Source organism: Balaenoptera physalus (genome assembly GCF_965194825.1).
Source record: "Balaenoptera physalus genome assembly, chromosome: X".
Taxonomy (NCBI): Eukaryota; Metazoa; Chordata; class Mammalia; order Artiodactyla; family Balaenopteridae; genus Balaenoptera; species Balaenoptera physalus.
In genome coordinates, this window is record NC_138903.1 from 77,453,338 (window position 1) to 77,473,935 (window position 20,598).

Below are 20,598 nucleotides of genomic sequence, written 5' to 3' on the forward strand. Positions count from 1 at the left end.
GAAGGTCTCCTTTAAAGCAATATTTGTACCAAGAAAAAATAGAGGCAAACTGAATGTATATAATAGGGGGATAGTTAAACAAATTATGTTTTCTCCTTAATGGGAAAACTACATAGTCATTAAAATGAATGAGGAAAGAGGCTCCAATAAACATGGTGGAGTAGTAAGACTTGGAACTCTCCTCCTCCCACAAATACATCAAGAATACATCTACAAATTGAACAATTCTCACCGAACACCTACGTAACACTATAAGAAGACCTCAAACACCTGAAAGGACAAGAAAGGTCTCCACATAGCTGGGTAGGACAAAAGGAAAAAAAAAAAAGAGGAAGTGGAATGGGACCTGTGAGACCCTGGGAGGGAGCTGAACGAAAGTAGGGGTTCCTGCACCCTAGGAAGCACCTTCCCTGGTGAGGAGCTTAGCATGACAGAAAAGGAGCTTCAGAGTCTCAGAGGATAGTGCAACAAACAGTTTGTGACAGGCAGGACAGAAAGAGATCTACACAGACTGTCTCTGCCACTGCCCTACATGACCCAGCCGGAGATACACATCCACCGGTGTGGGTGAGGGCTGGGTGCTGGAGAACAGACCTGGGGAGAGGACAGCTGTTAGCTGTGTGAAAACAGCCTGAAAGGGCTGGAGTGTGTGTCACCGCAACTGGGAGTATTTGCAGAAGAAGCCCGGACTGCTATAGAAGTGAAGTGCCATTGTTAATTGGCATGAAAGGGAGAGGTGGGGCTGCCATTGCAGCCTCTTTCCCCACACACTGACCCCTGACACTGTAGGTTCCAGGAGAGGCTCCCACGTGGGCAGGCTGGCATGCCCAGGTCACCACTCTGGCCACCTCCCACCTGAGCAGGCTCTCATGCCATGGCCACCACCTTGGCTCCCTCCTGCCTGGGTAAGATCCCTCGCCCTGGCCACCGATGCAGGTCCTGGGAGCAGATGCTGGTAGCTTGCCCAAGTGCAGGTGTGGGGCTAAAATCACACCTGAGCCCCAGGGTGTGACTTAGGAAACAGAGCTGAAATCTCCCCACAGCTGCATGCACTATGGATTAACACCCTTCCACTGCTGGCTTTATTCTGTTTTGTTTTATTTTTTTCGTTTTTAAATTTCTTTCTTTACTTAAGTACTTACTCCCATACACTACTTTTGCTTCCATACAATACTTCTGCTTAATCACATGGCCTCACCTACCTACAAAAGAACCTGTGAAATGTCATATCAAAAAGTCAGTGTTTTGCTCAGTGGAAGAGAAGAATGGCTGTTGAGAGACTATGATAGTCTTTGCCACAGCCAACATGCCCCAGATTGCTTCAGACTACCCAAGTCCTCTAAACACTGAATCCTGTTTCCTGTGATATCCACTTTGAAACCCTTCCAGAGATGAGGCTATATTCCTTTTTTTTAAAAACTTTTTATTGCAGTATAGTTGCTTTACAATATTGTGTTAGTTTCTACTGTACAGCAAAGTGAATCAACTATATGTATACTTATATCCCCTCTTTTTTGGATTTCCTTCCCATTTAAATCACCACAGAGCACTGAGTAGAGCTCCCTGTGATATACAGTAGGTTCTCATTAGTTATCTATTTTATACATAGTATTGCTAGGGTATATATGTTAATCCCAATCTCCCAATTCATCCCACCCTCCACCTTTCCCCCTTGGTATCCATACATTTGTTCTCTACATCTCTATTTCTGCTTTGTAAATAAATAACACCTCACACTTGTCAGAATGGTCATCATCAAAATATCTACAAACAATAAATGCTGGAGAGGGTGTTGAGAAAAGGGAACACTCTTGCACTGCTGGTGGGAATGTAAATTGATACAGCCACTATGGAGAACAGTAGGGAAGTTCCTTCCTTAAAAAACTAAAAATAGAACTACCATGTGACCCAGCAAATCCACTACTGGGCATATACCAGAGAAAACCATAATTCAAAAAGACACGTGCAACACCAATGTTCATTGCAACACTGTTTACAATACTCAGGACATGGAAACATCCTAAATGTCCATCAACAGAGAAATGGATACAGAAGATGTGATACATATATACAATGGAATATTACTCAGCCATAAAAAGGAACGAAACTGGGTCATTTGTAGAGAAGTGGATGGACCTAGAGATTGTCATACAGAGTGAAGTAAGTCAGAAAAAGAAAAACAAATATTGTATATTACCGCATATATGTGGAATCTAAAAACATTGGTATAGACGGTCTTATTTACAAACTGCTGCTGGCTGTGTAAATGCAGAACCTGTGGAACATTTGAACACACAACAAGTGCTCCCGTGGCTGGGACACATCTGGCCTTAGCAGCTGTGGGCTTTGTGGGCATGTACACATGGGAGTTGGGTTGGGCTCGGGTCGGAGATGCCTCCATAACTCCTACAGTGGGCCCAGGTGCATGACTACTGCAGTCCTGGGACCAGACTTCAGTGGATCTGTGCTGGTAGCCTGGGGTAAATGCCTGAGAGATACCAGAGCTGATTGCCAGAATACCCATGGTTGAGATGGGGCCAAGGACAGTGCTAACAACAGTGGTCTTTGTGAGCCCAATCTACAGGTGACAGGTGACACAACAAAGCATGCTCACAGGTGAACAGCTCCAGCACAGGAATATTCAGTGACTCCTCTCCCAGTGGGAGCACCCCAATCCCACCTACCTTGCACTGCAGATCAGAAATGCAGCTCAGAAACAGATCTGGGGGTTTCTACTCGAACAACTAAGAAGCAGACCCTGACCCTGACAGGACAGTGACAACCACAGAGCAAAGAGGAGGTCCTGCTCAATATCCAGTTCAGGTTCTGGTCACCGCAACATCAGTTATATCTCCTATCAAGGCTCTGGTCATCACAACTTCAGTTACACCTCCTATCAAGGGGATAACTCTCATATACTGAGGAAAGAGGTGGCAGGCATCCATACTAAAAACAGCCCTTGCACCAAAGAATATTAAACCCACACAGGCTACACAGGGACATTCCCACATAAATATAGCCCTCCAAGACCACAGTAGATACTTATTTCTCCTAAACTCATAGAGCAAGAGAAATATAAGTAAAATGAAGAAGCAGAGGAACCACATCCAATTAAAAGATCGAGAGAATTCCCCTGAAAGAACAACGAAATAGACCTCTTCAGTCTAATAGACACGGAGTTCAAAAAAGAGATAATAAAAATACTGAAGGAATTAAGAAAAGCTATTGACAGAAATGCAGATTACTGTAAAAAGGAACTAGAAACTATAAGGAGGAGCCAAGAAAAATTAGAGAATTCATTTGAAGAAAGGAAAGCTGAACTAAAGACTATGAATAGCAGAATGAATGAGACAGAAGAACAAATAAGTGATCTGGAAGATGGAATAATGGAAATCACCTAATTAGAACAGCAGACAGAAATCCAAATTTAAAAAAAAAAAATTAAAGCAATATACGAGGTCTATGGGATAATGTAAAGTCTCCCAATCTATGCATAATAAGGGATCCCAGAATGAGAATAAAAGGGGATTGAAAATATATTTGAAGAAATTATGGCTGAAAATTTTCCACACTTAAAGAAGGAAACAGATATCCAGATACAGAAAGCACAGAGGGTCCCAAACAAGATATATTCAAACAGACCTACACCAAGACATATTATAATAAAAATGGCAAAATTTAAAGATAGAGGATTCTAAAGGCAGCAAGAGAAAAACAAAGAGTCAGTTACAAGGGAACCCCCATAGGGCTATCAGCTGATGTCTCTACAGAAACATTGCAGGCCAGAGGGAGTGGCAAGATAGATTCAAAATCCTGAAAGGGAAAATCTGAAACCTAGGATACTCTACCCAGAAAGATTATCATTTAGAATAGAAGGAGAGAGAAATATTTTCTCAGGCAAACAAAAACTAGAAGAATACAGCAAAATTAAATCTATCCTAAAGGAAATATCGAAAGGTCTTCTCTAAATAGAAAAGAAGTAAGAATCTATAGGAAAGAGAAAATCACAATTGGAAAGTAAATCACTTAAATAAGCTAGTACACTGATTAAAAAATTTAAAAAATCAAAAAATTTCTGTGAAAGTGATGATAGCCACAATGAAGAGCAAAAGAATGATCATGAAGATACAAAAGAAGACATCAAAATCATAAAATATGGGGGAGAATATAATAAAATGCAGGTTTTGTTTTTCTAGAATGTATTTGAGCCTATATGACTACCAGTCTAAAGCAAGTAGAGATAGGAAGGGGTTAACATGCTTGAAAAACAGGGCACCACATATCAAAAACAAACAATAGATTCACAAAAAACAAAAAGAAGCTAACATAAGCATAATGCAAAAGAAAATCATCAAACCTCAAAAGGAAAAACAAACAAGAAAAAGAAAGGGACAAAGAAGAAATATAAAATCAATGGGAAATAAGGTTTAAAATTGCAATATGTACATATCTATCAATAATTACCTTAAATGTCAATGGACTAAATGCTCCAATCAAAAGACATAGAGCAGCAGATTGGATAAAAAAAAAAACAAGAGCCTATAATATGCTGCCTATAAGACACCCACTTTAGGGCAAATGACATACATAGATTGAAAGTGAGGGGATGGATAAAGATATTTCATGCAAACGGAAATAACAAGAAAGTGGAGGTCACAATACTCTTCAGACAGAGTAGACTTTAAAACAAAGGCTATAAAGAAAGATAAAAACGGATACCATATCATGATAAAAGGTAAATACAAGGAAAGTATATTGCACTCATCAACATATATGCACCCAATATGGTAGCACCCAAATACATAAAACAAATACTAACAGACATAAAAGGAGAAATTGATGGGGATACAAAAATAGTAGGAGATTTTAACACCCCCCTCACATCAATGGACATATCTTCAAGACATAAAATCAATAAAGCAACAGAGATCCTAAATGATACAATAGAACAGTTAGACTTAATAGATGTCTTCAGGACATTACCTCCAAAAAAAGCAGAATATTCTTTTCAAGTGAACATGGAACATTCTCTAGAACTGACCACATACTAGGGCACAAAACAAGCCTCATCAAATTTAAGAGTATAGAAATTATTTCAAGCATCTTCTCTGACTACAATGGCATGAAAGTAGAAATCAATGACAGGGGGGAAAAAAAGAAAAAAAAAAACAATTACATGGAGACTAAACAACCTGCTACTAAAACACCAATGGGTGAACAATGAAAGAAAAAATTTAAAAATACCTTGAGGCAAATGACAATGAAAATGCAGCCAGATAAAATCTATGGGATGCAGGAAAAGTAGTTCATGGTGGGAAGTTCATAGCAATATAGGCCTTCTTTAAGAAACAAGAAAAATCTCAAATAAACAACCTAACCCACCACCTAAAATAATTAGAAAAAGAGGGACAAACAAAACCTAAAGTCAGCAGAAGGAAGGAGATAATAAAGATCAGAGAAGAAATAAATAAAATAGAGATTTAATAAACAATAAAAAAATCAATAAAACCAAGAGCTGGTTCTTTGAAAGGGTTAAAAAAATATTGACAAAACTCTGGCTAGGCTCGCCAAGAAGAAAAGAGAGAAGAACCAAATAAACAAAATAAGAAATGAAAGAGAAGATATCACAATTGATACCGCAGACATACAAAAAAATAAGAGAATACTATGAACAATTATATGCCAAAAAATTTGACAACCTAGAAGAAATGGACAAATTTCTAGAAACATACAGCCCGCCGAAAATGAATCAAGAAGAAATAGATAACTTGAACAGACCAATCACTAGAAATGAAGCAGCATCTGTAATTTAAATGTCCCCCCCACAAAAAAAAAAAACCTGCCTACAAGCAAAAGTCTAAGACCAGATGGCTTCACTGGGTAATTTTACCAAACATAAAATGAAGAACTTATACTGATCCTTCCCAAACTCTTCCAAAAATTTGAAGAAGTAGGAACACTCCCAAAGACATTCTGTGAAGCCACCATCACCCTGATACCGAAATCAGAAAAAGACACTACCAAAAAAGGAAATTACAGACCAGTATCTTTGATGAATATAGACACAAAAATTCTCAACAAAATATTAGCAAACTGAATCAAACAACACATAAAAAAGGTCGTACACCACGACCAAGTTGGAGTCATCCCAGGGTCACAAGCATGGTTCAACATATGTAAATTAATCAGTGCGATACAACACACCACATAAATAAAAGAAAGGACTAAAACCACATGATCATCTCAATAGATGCAGAAAAAGCATTTGACAAAATTCATCATAAATTCATGATAAAAACTCTTACCAAAGTGGGTATAGAGGGAACATATCTCAACATAATAAAAGCTATTTATGACAAACCCACAGCCAATATAATACAAAATAGTGAAAAGCTGAAAGACTTCCCACTAAAATCTGGAACAAGATAAGGATGCCCACTCTCACCACTTCTCTTCAACATAGAATTGGAAGTCCTAACCACAGCAATCAGACAAGAAAAAGAAATAAAATTTAAATTGGTAGGAAAGAGGGAAAATTTTCATTATAAGCAGATGACATGATACTATATATAGAAAACCCTAAAGACTTCACACAAAAACTACTAGAACTGAAAAATGAATTCAGCAACATAGCAGGATACAAGAAATCAATTGCATTTCTTTACACTAACAATGAAATATCAGAAAAGGAATGTAAACAAACAATTCCTTTAAAATTGCATCAAAAACCCCCCAAATACTTAGGAATAAACATCAACAAGGAGGTGAAAGATTTATATGCTGAGAAGTACAAAATGTTAAAAAAGGAAATTAAAGATGATCAAAGAAATGGAAAGATATCCCCTATTCTTGGATTGGAAGAATTAATATAATTTAAATGGCAATACTACCCACAGCAATCTACAGATTTATAATGATCCCTATCAAATTATTCATGGAACTTTTCACATTTTATGGAACCATAAAAGACCCAGAATTGCCAAAGAAATCCTGAGGAAAAAAGAACAAAGCAGGAGGCATAACCCTCCCATACTTCAGACAAAACAGTGTGGTATTGGTACAAAAACAGACATACGGATCAATGGAACAGAAGAGAGAGCCCGAAAAAAAAAAAAAGCTACCCACCTATGGTCAATTAATCTCCAACAAAGGAGGCAAGAATATAAAGTGGGTAAAAGACAGTCCGTTCAGCAACTGGTGCTGGGAAAGTTGGACAGCTGTATGTAAATCAAAATGACTTAAAGACTTAAACTTAAGATATGACACCATAAAATTCTTAGAAAACATCATAGGCAAAATATTCTCTGACATAAATTGTACCAATGTTTTCTTAGGTCAGTCTCCCAAGGCAATAGAAATGGAAAACAAAAATAAACAAATGGGACCTAATCAAACTTATAAGCTTTTGCACAGCAAAATAAACCATAAACAAAACGAAAAGACAACGTATTGAATGGAAGAAAATATTTGCTAATGATGCGACTGACAAGGGCTTAATTTCCAAAATATACAAATAGCTCATACAACTCAACAGCAAAAAAAGAACAACCCAATCAAAAAACTGGGCAGAAGACCTAAATAGACATTTCTCCAAAGAAGACATACAGATTGCCAATAGGCACATTGCTAATTATTAGAGAAATGCAAATTAAAACTACAATGAGGTACCACCTCACACCAGTCAGAATGGCCATCATTAAAAGTCTACAAATAACAAATACTGGAGAGGGTGTGGAGAAAAGGGAACCCCCTTACACTGTTGCTGGGAATGTAAACTGGTGCAGCCACTATGGAAAACAGTATGGAGGCTCCTCAAAAAACTAAAAATAGAGTTGCCATATGATCCAGCAATCCCATTCCTGAACAAAACTATAATTCGAAAAGACACATGCAGACCTGTACTCATAGCAGCACTTTACAATAGCCAAAACATGGATATAACTTAAATGTCCATCTACAGATGAATGGATAAAGAAGTTGTGGTATATATATATATATATATATATATATATATATATATACACACACACACACACACACACACACACACACACACACACACACACATTGGAATATCTCTAGGATGGACCTAGAGATTATCATACTAAGCGAAGTAAGTCAGAAAGAGAGAGACACATACCATATGATATCTCTTATATGTGGAATGTAAAATACGATACAAATCAACATATCTACAAAACAAAAAGAGACTCACAGATATAAAGAACAGACTTGTGGTTTCCAAGGGGGAAAGGGGGTAGGGGAGGGAAGGGTTGGGAGTTTGGGATTAGCAAAGGTAAACTATTATATATAGGATGGATAAACAAAAAGGTCCTACTGTATAGCACAGGGAACAGTATTCAATATCCTGTGACAAACCATAATGGAAAAGGATATGGAAAAGAATATATATGTAACTGAAAAAAGGAAAAATAGCCAGAATATATTAATTTGAGAGCTGAAACTTGAATATAAGCAGGGAGTTTTTGTCTCTTCCATTTTTTAATATTGATGCCTTTAGAATTTTCAATTTGGCTGATACAAATCAGAGTAATTGGGTTTTTATAATGTAAACAACCAAAATCAGAATATCTAACAAAACTGTACTGCTACTGGAAAAAAATTGCTATGTATAAAAATTTAAAAATAATGAGGAAAAAGATATATAGATAAATTTGAATAAGACATTCATTGTTGAATTAAAAGAAATACTTGCTGAACAATACATAGAATATGATCCTGTTTTTGGAAATTAATGTACCTCTCTGTTAATTTTCAAAATCTGGAAGAATACACATTGATCTATTAAAAGTAGTTACTTCTAGCTAAATTTACTGCAGCAATCATTTCACAATATATGTAAGTCAAACCATTATGTTATACACCTTAAATTTATATAGTGATGTATATAAATTATATCTCAATAAAACTGGAAAAATATAGTTACTTTTGAAGACTAAGAATGAAAATGAAAGGGGATCTCTCACTTTTTATATTGTATATCTTTTCATTGTTTGAGTTTTTGTAGTTACAGAAAGAATGAAATCCTGCTTTCCTTTTAAAATTACCTCACATTCATATATGTATATATTACAATGTACTTGTTTGTAGAGGGGTTTACCTTGTCAATTTGACTGTGAACTCTTTGAAGACAAGGACTATGGCTTATTCATCTTTACATCCACAAAATTTCAACATAGTGGGTATTTGAAAGTGAGTGAATAAACTTAGCAAATAGGCTAAATCCTTCTTCTGAATTCAACTATGAACAACAGTTTGATCTAGCCGTTTTCTAATCAAGATGTGGTCCTGGACCTGGTGGCCTTATTGCCAATAGGGAGCATGTTAGAAATACAGTCTTGGACTGCATTCTAGATCTAATGAATCAAAATCTTCATTTTAACAAGATCCGTGGATGATTCTTATGTACATTTAAGTTTGAGATAAATTGCACTCGAACATCAGGTTGTAAATTTAGCTCTGCTGCTTATAAGAATAAGAAATTTTGGGTCAATCACCTACTTTCTCTGACCCTGAGGCTCTTCAGCTGTAAAACAGAACTATTGTCCATAATATCGAACTCAGGTTGTGAACATGATTTTGAAACTACAAGCACCTGGAACTGTAAAAAGATGACATAGAAATTCATTTAAAATAAATTTAGACTATGATAGACATAAATTTATCCTCACATTGAGTACAAACGAAGAGAAAGAGAGAAAAAATACATTGCTCAACAATATGAAAGTATTATTTGTGGGGAAAAAACCCAGAATGCATAGTTTCCATATTTGTTTTCATTATTGTTCTAAGTAGAAGCATAGCTCAATTATATGTCAAGTGATTTCTTGACAACATATTTACAGAATTCAAAAATACTAGCATCAGAAAGCAATCTGCATGGCAAAATAATTGTAGCAAATTTAATTATGCCAAAATATTAATTGGAGCCTCTTTTCTACCTAAAATTATGTCAATTTTTGCCAGCTCTATGTTCCCCCCACTGCTATAACTGAGAAGTGTGATGTCAAAGTACTCACATATGTATATCAAGTATGTAACAAATATTTTTCTCATCTGATACAAAAACAAAATGAATACACTGAGAGGGGAAAAGGAGAAATTGGATTGAAGAAGCTACCAGTAGTAAGAAGCACCTGAGCCTATGGCAGTTCTGTTAACCTTGCTCTGTACTAATAACAAACCTTGACAAGCAGATGTGTGTGTGTGTGTGTGTGTGTGTGTGTGTGTGTGTGTGTGTGCACGTATGCTGAGAAAAGCAAAATAATGCAGAAGGGGGAAAATGAAATCATCAGAGAGAGGCAGAACTATGTTGTGGTTAAAATTTGGGGATCTGAAGACAGTTAAACCAGTGCTCAACTCACATTTGTGTGAACTTGGTGAAGCTATCTAACTCTAAGTCTCAGTGTCCTCATCAGTAATGTAGGGTAATAAAAGTATCTCTCATCTAGTATTAGTTTGGGAATTACATGAGATAACACAGATATTGGGTATTGTTATTATTATTTTTAGTACATTATATATACATTTTTATGTGTAATAGGAAACCATGAAGAAAAATGATTTAGGGGGGAAAATGTCTTTGAAGGTGCAAAGTTTTGTACCCGATGCTATAGAACAGGGGTCCCAAGTCCCCGGGCCACGGACAGGTACCGGTCTGCGGTCTGTTAGGAACCGGGCTGCACAGCAGGAGGTGAGCGGCAGGTGGGTGAGCGAAGCTTCATCTGCCGATCCACATCGCTCGCATTATTGCCTGAGCCATCCCCCTCCCACACCCCCATCCATGGAAAAATTGTCTTCCACGAAACCGGTCCCTGGTGCCAAAAATATTGGGGACCGCTGATATAGAACATGGTTACTTCGACTAAAGTTGGGGATTACAGAATGATTGGGTAATTGTGCAGTAGAAACCTGGCTCTCCCCTCAACTACAGATCCATACGACTAGCTGCCTACCAATCATCTCCTCTTGAATGGCCAATAGTCATCTCAAAAGGAACATTCTAAATTGAGCTCCTGATATTTCAACCCTAATGAGATCCTTCCACATATTTTCCCATTTCAGTTAATGGAAACTCCTTCCTGCCAGTTTCTCAGCACCAAAATCATGGCGTAATCTTTAGTCTTTCTCCTTTTTGCACACATCAAATCCATTAGAAAATCTTGTTTGCTCTGCCTTAAGAATATATCCCTTGAACTTGGTTATTTCCATAATCCTGGATAATAAGAATTGATGGGCATGTTGATGACCCTGAATTTTACAAAGCTTCAAAGAAGAAAATATGATAGTCATGTGACAGGAAAGTAGAATCAGACAACCTAAAAATGATTTACAAAATTGGACCAAATTTAAGATGTTTTCCCTTTTCAGTTTTAAAAAAATAATAATAATAACATCAAATTTCTCAGGATATTCAGTCCTCCAAATATTATGGTTAATTGAAATTTCACCGTATCACAATTATAAAAGACCAGAAGGACACTCCAGGCTTAATCTAGTCTATTACCTAGCCTTGGGCATCATTCTCTTAAATTATGCCAGACAGTAGACATAAGATTGAACATGATTTTTAAAGATGCTGCATTTAAACTATCTCAAGGGAGAGATGGGCACAATCTGTTTAAGTAATTTATTCAAATGATTGTCGTGTTTGAGTGTTCAGACCTGATGGCACATTCCTTGTCCAGGTTTCTTATACAGCTCTGTTCTGCATACATGGTCATGTTCTTATTTTTGAGTGTCTATTTTTGTAAATTCCATATCAACTTTGTCTAGGCAAACAAAAATAAAAAAATTGAGTCCCATGATAACGTTCATTTTTCCTCTTAATGAGTCAATAGGAATTGTAGAATTTAAAGCTGAGTTTTTCAAAGTGAATGGCTGATGAATTTTACTAGGTTGCTTTCTGCTTTTTTCACTTCCTCTTCAGAAAAGGAGTTGAGACCATTTCTATGAGAGAAATTATGGTCTCTGAATTGGGCAATTAATTTTACTTACTAAAACTGATTGCCATAGATTAGAATGGTCCAATGAATCTCTTACTTTTTATTTGTGAACTGTGTCTGATTGAAGATAAAACAATTACCAGAGTGATATTTCATTCACATAAAGAGGCAATGAAAGCTTACCTTATAATTGCCATAAGAGTTTTTGTAAATGTAAATTGATTCTGATATTTAATATACATTTTTTTTTACTTTCATAGAACCTCCAGACCTTTTATTTTAATTTTTTTGAGGTTTAGCCATTCATTAAATGTCACACAGACAATGAGCATGCAAGCTGGAATTCAAGGCTAGGGCTTTCTGACTCTAACCAAGACAGCCTTCCAAGAAAAGGGAAATTCCAGATCTTTTAGAGAACCACACCATATTTTAATTGCAATGTTGATAAACATAGCCAGAACACCGAGATAGCCTGTAGTCTGTGGAGTAAGCACATATTCTACACTTTATTCTGTCACAGATTTGTTGTTGTATTGGATAATTCACTTAGCAAAGTCACTTTAAGATAATTAAATGTTTAATACTTTTTTTCCTACGTATAGGAGGCTAAAAATCATCAAGTTTAGGGCAAAGGGATTGCTATTTCTAGTCAAAGCCTAGATATTGGTACGACTACTAGCAATAGTTTGTCCATTGCCCACCTAGTGCCTTTGATCCTTCATGTTCATTTGTGTTCCAGTCTTGATGTTTTGTGGTCTGGAAATATTGAACACTTGAATATTTTAGGTCTGAAAGGAAAAAGCAATGCAAAGTGTTTTTGACTGTTTTAACAAAACACCCATATTAAGAGAACTTTAGCAACTGATCTCAGTTTTATGTGAATTGAGGCACTGAGATTAGTAAAGTAACCCTACATGTACATCAGTGCTTTCCACTCCTTCACGTGCAAAGTGATACCTGAGGAATGAATGCTTGCTTTCCAAAGCCATTTCACAAACATTTATTGAGACACACCTAGGTGCATGGCATTATGGATGATATAAAAGTTAGTAGAATATAGCTTTTTCTTCAGAAATGTTGCAATTAGGTAATGGAGACTAGACAAATATTAAAAAATGGTTATGATACCAACAGCAGAAGATACTATCAAAGCATTTTACATGCATAATATTTAATCCTTACAAGAACCCTGTAATAGCTGTTATTATCTAAAGTTTGAAGGGGGGGAAGCTGAGGATCAGAGACTAAGTGGCTTTCTCAAGCTCACATACTAGTGAGTATTAAGCTGACATTTGAACCTCCATCTATCTAGCTCCCAAAACCTCACACTTAACTGTTATGCCATACTTCTCTAAAGTGTTGTGTGGTAAAGGAAAACACATCTTTGTGGGTGATAAAGGCTTCAAAGAAGAGGTAACGTTTTACTCAAGGTGTGTTTATGTGGCAGACACACCATGCTATATGTTTTTGGCATACTTTTTTTTTTTCTGTGTATCTTATCTAATTCATTATTTACAACAATCCAGTGAGCAACTATTATTAACTCAGTCTTTTAGAGATTAAAGAACTGAGGCTAAAGCAGGGGAGATGACTAGTTCAATGTCTCATGACTAGATAGAAGCAGAGCTAACATTTAAACTCTGGTTTTCTGATATAAACCCTTAAGCTCTTTTCACTTACCTCAACTATTCCCAGAATTATACTTTGCACAAAGTGGACACTTAAATATTACTAAATGAATGAAAGTATCTTAAAAGATATGTAGAATATTGACAGACAGAGATATATTAAAAACTCTTTCTAGGTAAAGTGAAAAGATGGTCAAAACACAGAAGTGGGGTTTTGTGGGAACAGTGAATAGTTCGATTTGGCTTAAGCTTAGAATAGACATACAAAGTCATGAGAAGATAAGATTGGCAAGAAGTTAAAGTAAGAATTTTTACTCAATTCAATTTACTGTTTAATAAATAAAATGCAAAAACATTGAAGTAGTTTTAAAAGGGTGATGATGGAAGCCTTCTCAATAACAAAAAGCAAGCTCTTTCTAGATAGGCTCGCTGGATGTTCCTAAGAGTTCTCAAAATAATGAGGATGAGTTAACTGATAGTAACATTTTCATCAAGGTCAATAAAAATGACAGCAAACAATTAAGGACAACCAGTGTACAAAACTATTTTAAATGTTCTAGGTAACTCAAAAGGAAAGGAACTGAGAAATATACCTGATGACACAAAGGAAGTAAAAAGGTGTGCAATTACTCTGACATAAATTCTTTGAAAATTTTTTTTTGCTTTTGGGAATTCTTTTCCATTTATCACCGATTTACCTAGTAGGTTTAAATAACTATCTTATTTCAACAATAATTGTCATCAAGCTTACCACTAGATGGCAGGATGAGTCTGCTAATAAAAAATGGAAGTGACTAATACACATTTTTGATTAAAAATAGATTAATGATAAATTAATTATTCCAAGGGAAATAATACAAAGAACCCTGATTTCTTCTGTTAGGCCAGTCAGAAGCACATTTTTGTACATTCAGACCCATTTAATTAGGTTTTTTCACTCTATAGTTGGCTAGTCTTAGAGGACAATTTTTCTCTTTATTTCAAAAAGAACTTCTATAATTTATAGCTTCCTTTTACATCCCTTCTGTATACTCAAACACTAGAGACCTTAAAAATTACTTGCTAGATAAAAAAATATTGTGCTAGTTGAACCCAGCAAAAAACTGGTGTGTTTCCAAGAAAATGTATAGGCAGAAGGAAAAAAAAATTGTGTAGTCTAAGTATTCTTACTACTTAAACAGATCTTTGTTTTCAGTCAAATTTAAATAATTTTTATAAATATCATGATACTACAACATTATTTGGAACTGTAGGGGACTTTAAAGGTCATCAAAAGATTTTTATTTTAAAATTTTTGGCAGAAATATATTTTCTTCAAATCAAATACTAAACAGAAGTCTAATGTGCAAAACAGATGAAAATGGAGCTTACAGTTACAGTGGAAGTGGGTGTTCTGGAGCCTGGCCATGTATGCACTCCCTTTTTTACTCTGCTTTCTATAAACGGATTTGAGGAAAACAGCTTGAAAATCTGTGACACAGTCTATCTTTCACACTTTTTAAATCTTCTAAGATTCAGAGAAGGTTAAGGAGTGGGGGTGGGGGTTATCTACATGAGGCCTCACTCAAAGTGATGATTGTGCTAGAAGCACAATCCTTCCGGCCTTTCCTAACTTATGGTCCAATACTACATCCATTGGATCCTTTCTTGATCCTAGACTCAGTGCATGTTGGAATTAAAACATGCCCTGATGGCTGTGTGCATTATTATCATTCTATTACGAAGTTATTACACTTTCTCATCTTCATGCAATTGCTATCTGTGCAACACACACGTGGCTGAGATTTCAAATGAAGCAGTGGAGATATATAATAGGTACTACAAAATGTAGGACAGGGCATGGTTTCAAATCTTTTTGCACTTTGAGCTTCTATTATTAATGGTAAAGCAGAAAAGGCACTTCAACAGAATGATATAGCCAAAGAACACTGGACAGGAAATCAGGAAAAAATATGAGAGGCAGAGCAGCATAATGGAAAGAGCAAGGACTTTGGACTTAGACTGACTTGGTTCATCAGTACTGAATTGACCCTAGTTGAGTCTCAGCTGCCTCGTCGGTATAATGCGAATAATGATAGTACTTAGCTCACCAGGGTATGAGAAGTATTACAAGACACAATTTATGTAAAGGACCCATTATCAGTCCCATAGGGACTCTATGTTAATTCCTTTCTCTTCTCATAGTGCTTCTATTCTGCTCTGGATCTGTTTTAAACCGGTTGGGTGACCTTTTTAATGTCATCTATTTAGAATTAACTCTGTGTTCCCTCCTAGCTCTGACACTATATGGTTATAAAAATGCTATTATTTACATAGCATAAATACTTCAATTTTTCTCCTGCTATTCTCTAATGAGTTTTTTATAAAGTGTAAGTAGTAGCTGCACACATATAGAAGTCTTATTTTTTGTTTCATCAGTAGAATTATTATTCATCACAAAAAGGTGCTAAGTATCATATTTATTAATAATTCCTTTTCTATTTAAACCTTATGAACTTTGTTGACTAGATTGTACTGAACCTTCAGTTTGGGGTCATTTCCTTATCTTCAATTAATTTACATAATTCAGAAGTAAATCAACAAAAGTATCCATGTTTGTTTTCAACTGTGTCATATGATGATAAAATTGAGCTTTACGTATTTGTAAATACTATCTCCCTTGCTGATTTTTAAATTTCAAACTTATTTTAAAATTAAATAGTTTTCACATAAAAATATCAAGTATGATTTACTGAAATCTGGGTATTTATTATAATGCCCCGCTATTAAATAAGATTTCATGATACCATTATAAAACATGCCATTATAAAACATACACCATGAAAAGACAGACTTTGGAAGGATTCATAGATATAGCAGGTATGTTGTTTTCCCAAATTACAGCAGATAGTCATATTGGTCATGTTTATGGGACATGAAGTTACGAGAATATGAAAAAAGGAAATGTCAATGTTGCATACGTTTCAATGGCAAAGTCAAGGAGGAGAAGCAAGTAGAAAGAAACAATGAACAAAATAAGGCCAAGAGGATCAGGACACTCAGAAAATTTTATTTGAGTTTGAAATATATTAGAGAGTAATGTCTTAAGAAGAAAATTAGACGACTTTCTTTGAAAGATTTACTGTCTTTCCTATGATTCAATCAATCAATCAAAGGTTGTGACTCCATTATAAAGGCAGTTAGATGTATTGAAAATGTGTGTAAGACTTTTAGAACCTTTGTTTCAATATGTAAGATGCCCTTTTTTGCAAATATTTCCAAATCTGTTTTGCTGAGTTAAAGAACAGACACATTGCGCAAATGTTTAAAATGTGTGTATGGCTATATCAGATTTCCTTGAATTATAATTGGTTACATTTCACTTTCTTAGTATGGTCCACACAATACGACTTGCCATAAATAGAGAGGAGGTGCTCCATGTAAAGGACAAAAGGAATTTGATGGTTTTCATTCACATTCTGTATTTATGGAGATAATACAAGTGTATATCAATAAACAACAAGCTGGCATTCTATTTCAGTAGAGACCTGAAGAAGTTTTGAGAGTAACCCTATAAGTTACTAAGGTGTTTCATTGAGAAACTAGACACTAGCTGAATAGTCTCAATACAACCTTGAACTTCAAGGTTCATCATCTCTTACAGCTCACATTTGCCCCAGTAATTAATTTCCACAACAGGAAAATAACAACAACAGCAAAAACATGACAACAACACTGAAAAGTACCCAAGAACTGTATTAATAATTCGTAAGGAATTTTATTTTCATGTGTTGATAGAAAACTCTAATAGATATATTTTGTGGTATATTACAAGAAAGATGATATATTTGGAGATTTTATTCAGAATAAAAGCACATATCAAAACAAATAATTTCTTTCTTTAAACATCTCCTTGTGTTTTTTTAAAAATTATTACAAGATTGATAACTCAACTTTCAATAGAAATACCCAGTAATGACATAATTTAAAATTGGAAATTAGGGACAACTATGAAGTTTTCTTTCCATTTTAAAAGCAGATTAAAAAGAAAAGCTTAACTACAGCAAAGAAAACACAGCTGGGGAATAAGCTCTTAAAAAAATCTACAAAAAGTCTACAAATATATATGGCATAAGTAAAGCTTAAAGAAAATTGTGGAACTTACTTAAAAACATTTCTGGATTGGTTCCAAAGCTGAATCTACAATATTTTCTCCTAGTGCCATATTTTTGTGAATGATTCTATGTCTCCTTAGAACAATGTATAGTTGTTATGAATGACAAGTCACTTCCCTCAATTCAGATTCTGTTTCACATACTGCTCATTTAAATGTTACTATATGATTTATTCATTAGAAGCAATACCACAGTAGAGGTTAAGATAATCTATTTTATTTTATCTTTAACACAATACCTCACTGCCTTCTTACTTTGAAAAAATCTTGAGAGATTATTTTAAAATAATAAGAGATACAAAAATAAATTAGAAGGGTAAGTAACATATGGAAGTTTGCTATTTAAAAACAGAAAACCAAAATTGTTATTATAAAATTTTTTTCAAGGTTTTATCTATCACAGCAGATTTTTAGATTTTTTACTTTAAATCCACTAATCATTTTTTTTAGATATCTAGTGTTGGCTAAATATTATGCACTCTACGTAGGATACAAAGATGAACAGGGAAAATTTCTAGGTGGGGGGGGGAAACTAAATAAAAAGTCAAATACAAAAAATTGTTGTCTTCAAAATAGCTCTTGAGAGACAGCTGATATTTTAAAATACTGTAGAAATCATATTGATGTTCTGTATTACTTTGAAAAATGACATATTAGACTTTTCTAATGGAGTATGGTTAGATTATTTGGAAAGATGGAGAGTCTCATGTTGTATAGCACTAATAATTAATTCATATAACATTTGACTTAAGGGAACAAAAATCTTGACTTAAATTTAACGCTTTTGAAGTATCTGGATTGGCCACACAATTTTGAAGTAGATGTATTTTGTTTCTATTCTCTTTCTCTTTTGCTATTGTTGGGCCTCTCCTTTCCCAGCCAAAGGTGCTTGGTGTGTTCTCTCCGTAGCCTAATACCAAAGGGTGCACTGTATCCTTACAATGTTAGGAACTGAAAGTTTGTCTCCCTCCCCCAGTTCATATATTGAAGTCCTAATCCCCAATGAGGTGATATTTGGAGATGGGGCCTTTGAGAGGTAATTAGATTTAGATGAGGTCAAGATGCTGGGACCCTCATGATGGGATTAATAACCTTACAAGAAAAGACAACAGAGAGCTTGATTTCTCTCTCTCTCTCTCCACGTGAGAATACAGAGAGAAGGCAGCCATAAGAAGTCAGAAAGAGAGTTCTCACCAGAAACTGACCTTGCTGGCACTCTGATGTTGGACTTCTAGCTTCCAGAACTGTGAAAAAATAAATTTCTGTTGTTTAAGTCATCCAATTTATGGTGTTTTGTTATGGAAGCTCAAACAGTTCCCTTTCCCAGCAGTATTAGAAATTAAGGAATTAACACTGGCTGTGGAGTTAACTCTTTGAACCCTTGGTAAAGGAATGCTAATAGTGTTGAGGTCAGGAAGATGAGGGTGATCTTTAAAATTATACAGGTTGATAGATGCTCTCTCAACTTGTGTGTCCACCTTTGCCTCCACTTCTCAATCCAAACATGCACTCTTTCTTTAGTTCTCAAGCTTCAAATGTTATGGTGTAAGTCAACATTTCCCAAACATGAAAATACATAATTATCTTTAAAATGAGTTTTTCTATGAGTGAAATAACTTAAGAATAGTACTTATTTGTTTTAGAAAAATTTTACTAATCCAGAAAGTTTTTGATCTTTTTACTCAGGTTTTGGTACCAGCCACTTTTCTCAGCTGTGATCCTTATGACTCTATAACATCATCTACTTTAGACAAAGAGTGATTGTTACTTAGCCACTTATCTTTCAATGATGATCAATTTCAATTAAATTCAGTTCAATTGAACAGACCTCTATGAAACATATTCTAGGTGCTACTGAAAATATGAAGATGCATATAGCACTACATTATGGTTCTTACAAGTTAGGAGTTTGTGTCAAATCATCTGCAGTCAGTTATCCTTGTGACTGGTTACACAAATTTGCAAGATAGTTGCAAATTCAGATATAATCTGTGACTAGGATAAAATGATGCTTACTAGCCCATTCGGGGATAGAACCTACAAAGTTGGCTTCATTAACCACTGACTGCACTGAACTTTCAACAAACATTTAAGTCAGGATTATCTGTCAGTAGATTTTTTTTGTTTTTTGTTTTGTTTTTTCCATTTTGTTCTTTATGCGGCAGGAAACTGCAAAGAATGAGAAGTGCTTTCATTCTTGTATCCGGGGAAAGTAAACAAGCCTTTTCTGAATCTTGGCTCCTTGCCTCATGAGGCCCTTCATATCTTTTTACTTCAGGGCCCAAAACAGAAGTTTAATGTTTCAAGAAGGTCCAACATTTTTTTTTAATCAGTCATCAATTTTATACACATCACTGTATTATACATGTCAATCCCAATCGCCCACTTCAGCACACCACCATCCCCACCCCTCCACAGTTTTCCCCACTTGGTGTCCATACGTTTGTTCTCTACATCTGTGTCTCAAATTCTGCCCTGCAAACCGGTTCATCTGTACCATTTTTCTAGGTTCCACATACATGCGTTAATATATGATATTTGTTTTTCTCTTTCTGACTTATTTCACTCTGTATGACAGTCTCTAGATCCATCCACGTCTCAACAAATGACTAAATTTCATTCCGTTTTATGGCTGAGTAATATTCCATTGTATATATGTACCACACCTTCTTTATCCATTCATCTGTCGATGGGCATTTATGTTGCTTCCATGACCTGGCTATTGTAAATACTGCTGCAATGAACATTGGGGTGCATGTGTCTTTTTGAATTATGGTTTTCTCTAAGTATATGCCCAGTAGTGGGATTGCTGGGTCATATGGTAATTCTATTTTTAGTTTTTTAAGGAACC

The 20,598-nt window shown here is 35.4% G+C and overlaps 1 long non-coding RNA gene across 1 annotated transcript in view; it reads right to left on the reverse strand.

Annotated features, from left to right (window-relative positions):
- The window catches only part of LOC309653140, an 803,279-nt gene that overhangs the window by 444,934 nt on the left and 337,747 nt on the right, over nt 1-20,598 (reverse strand). The gene's annotated exons all lie outside the window — the stretch shown is intronic.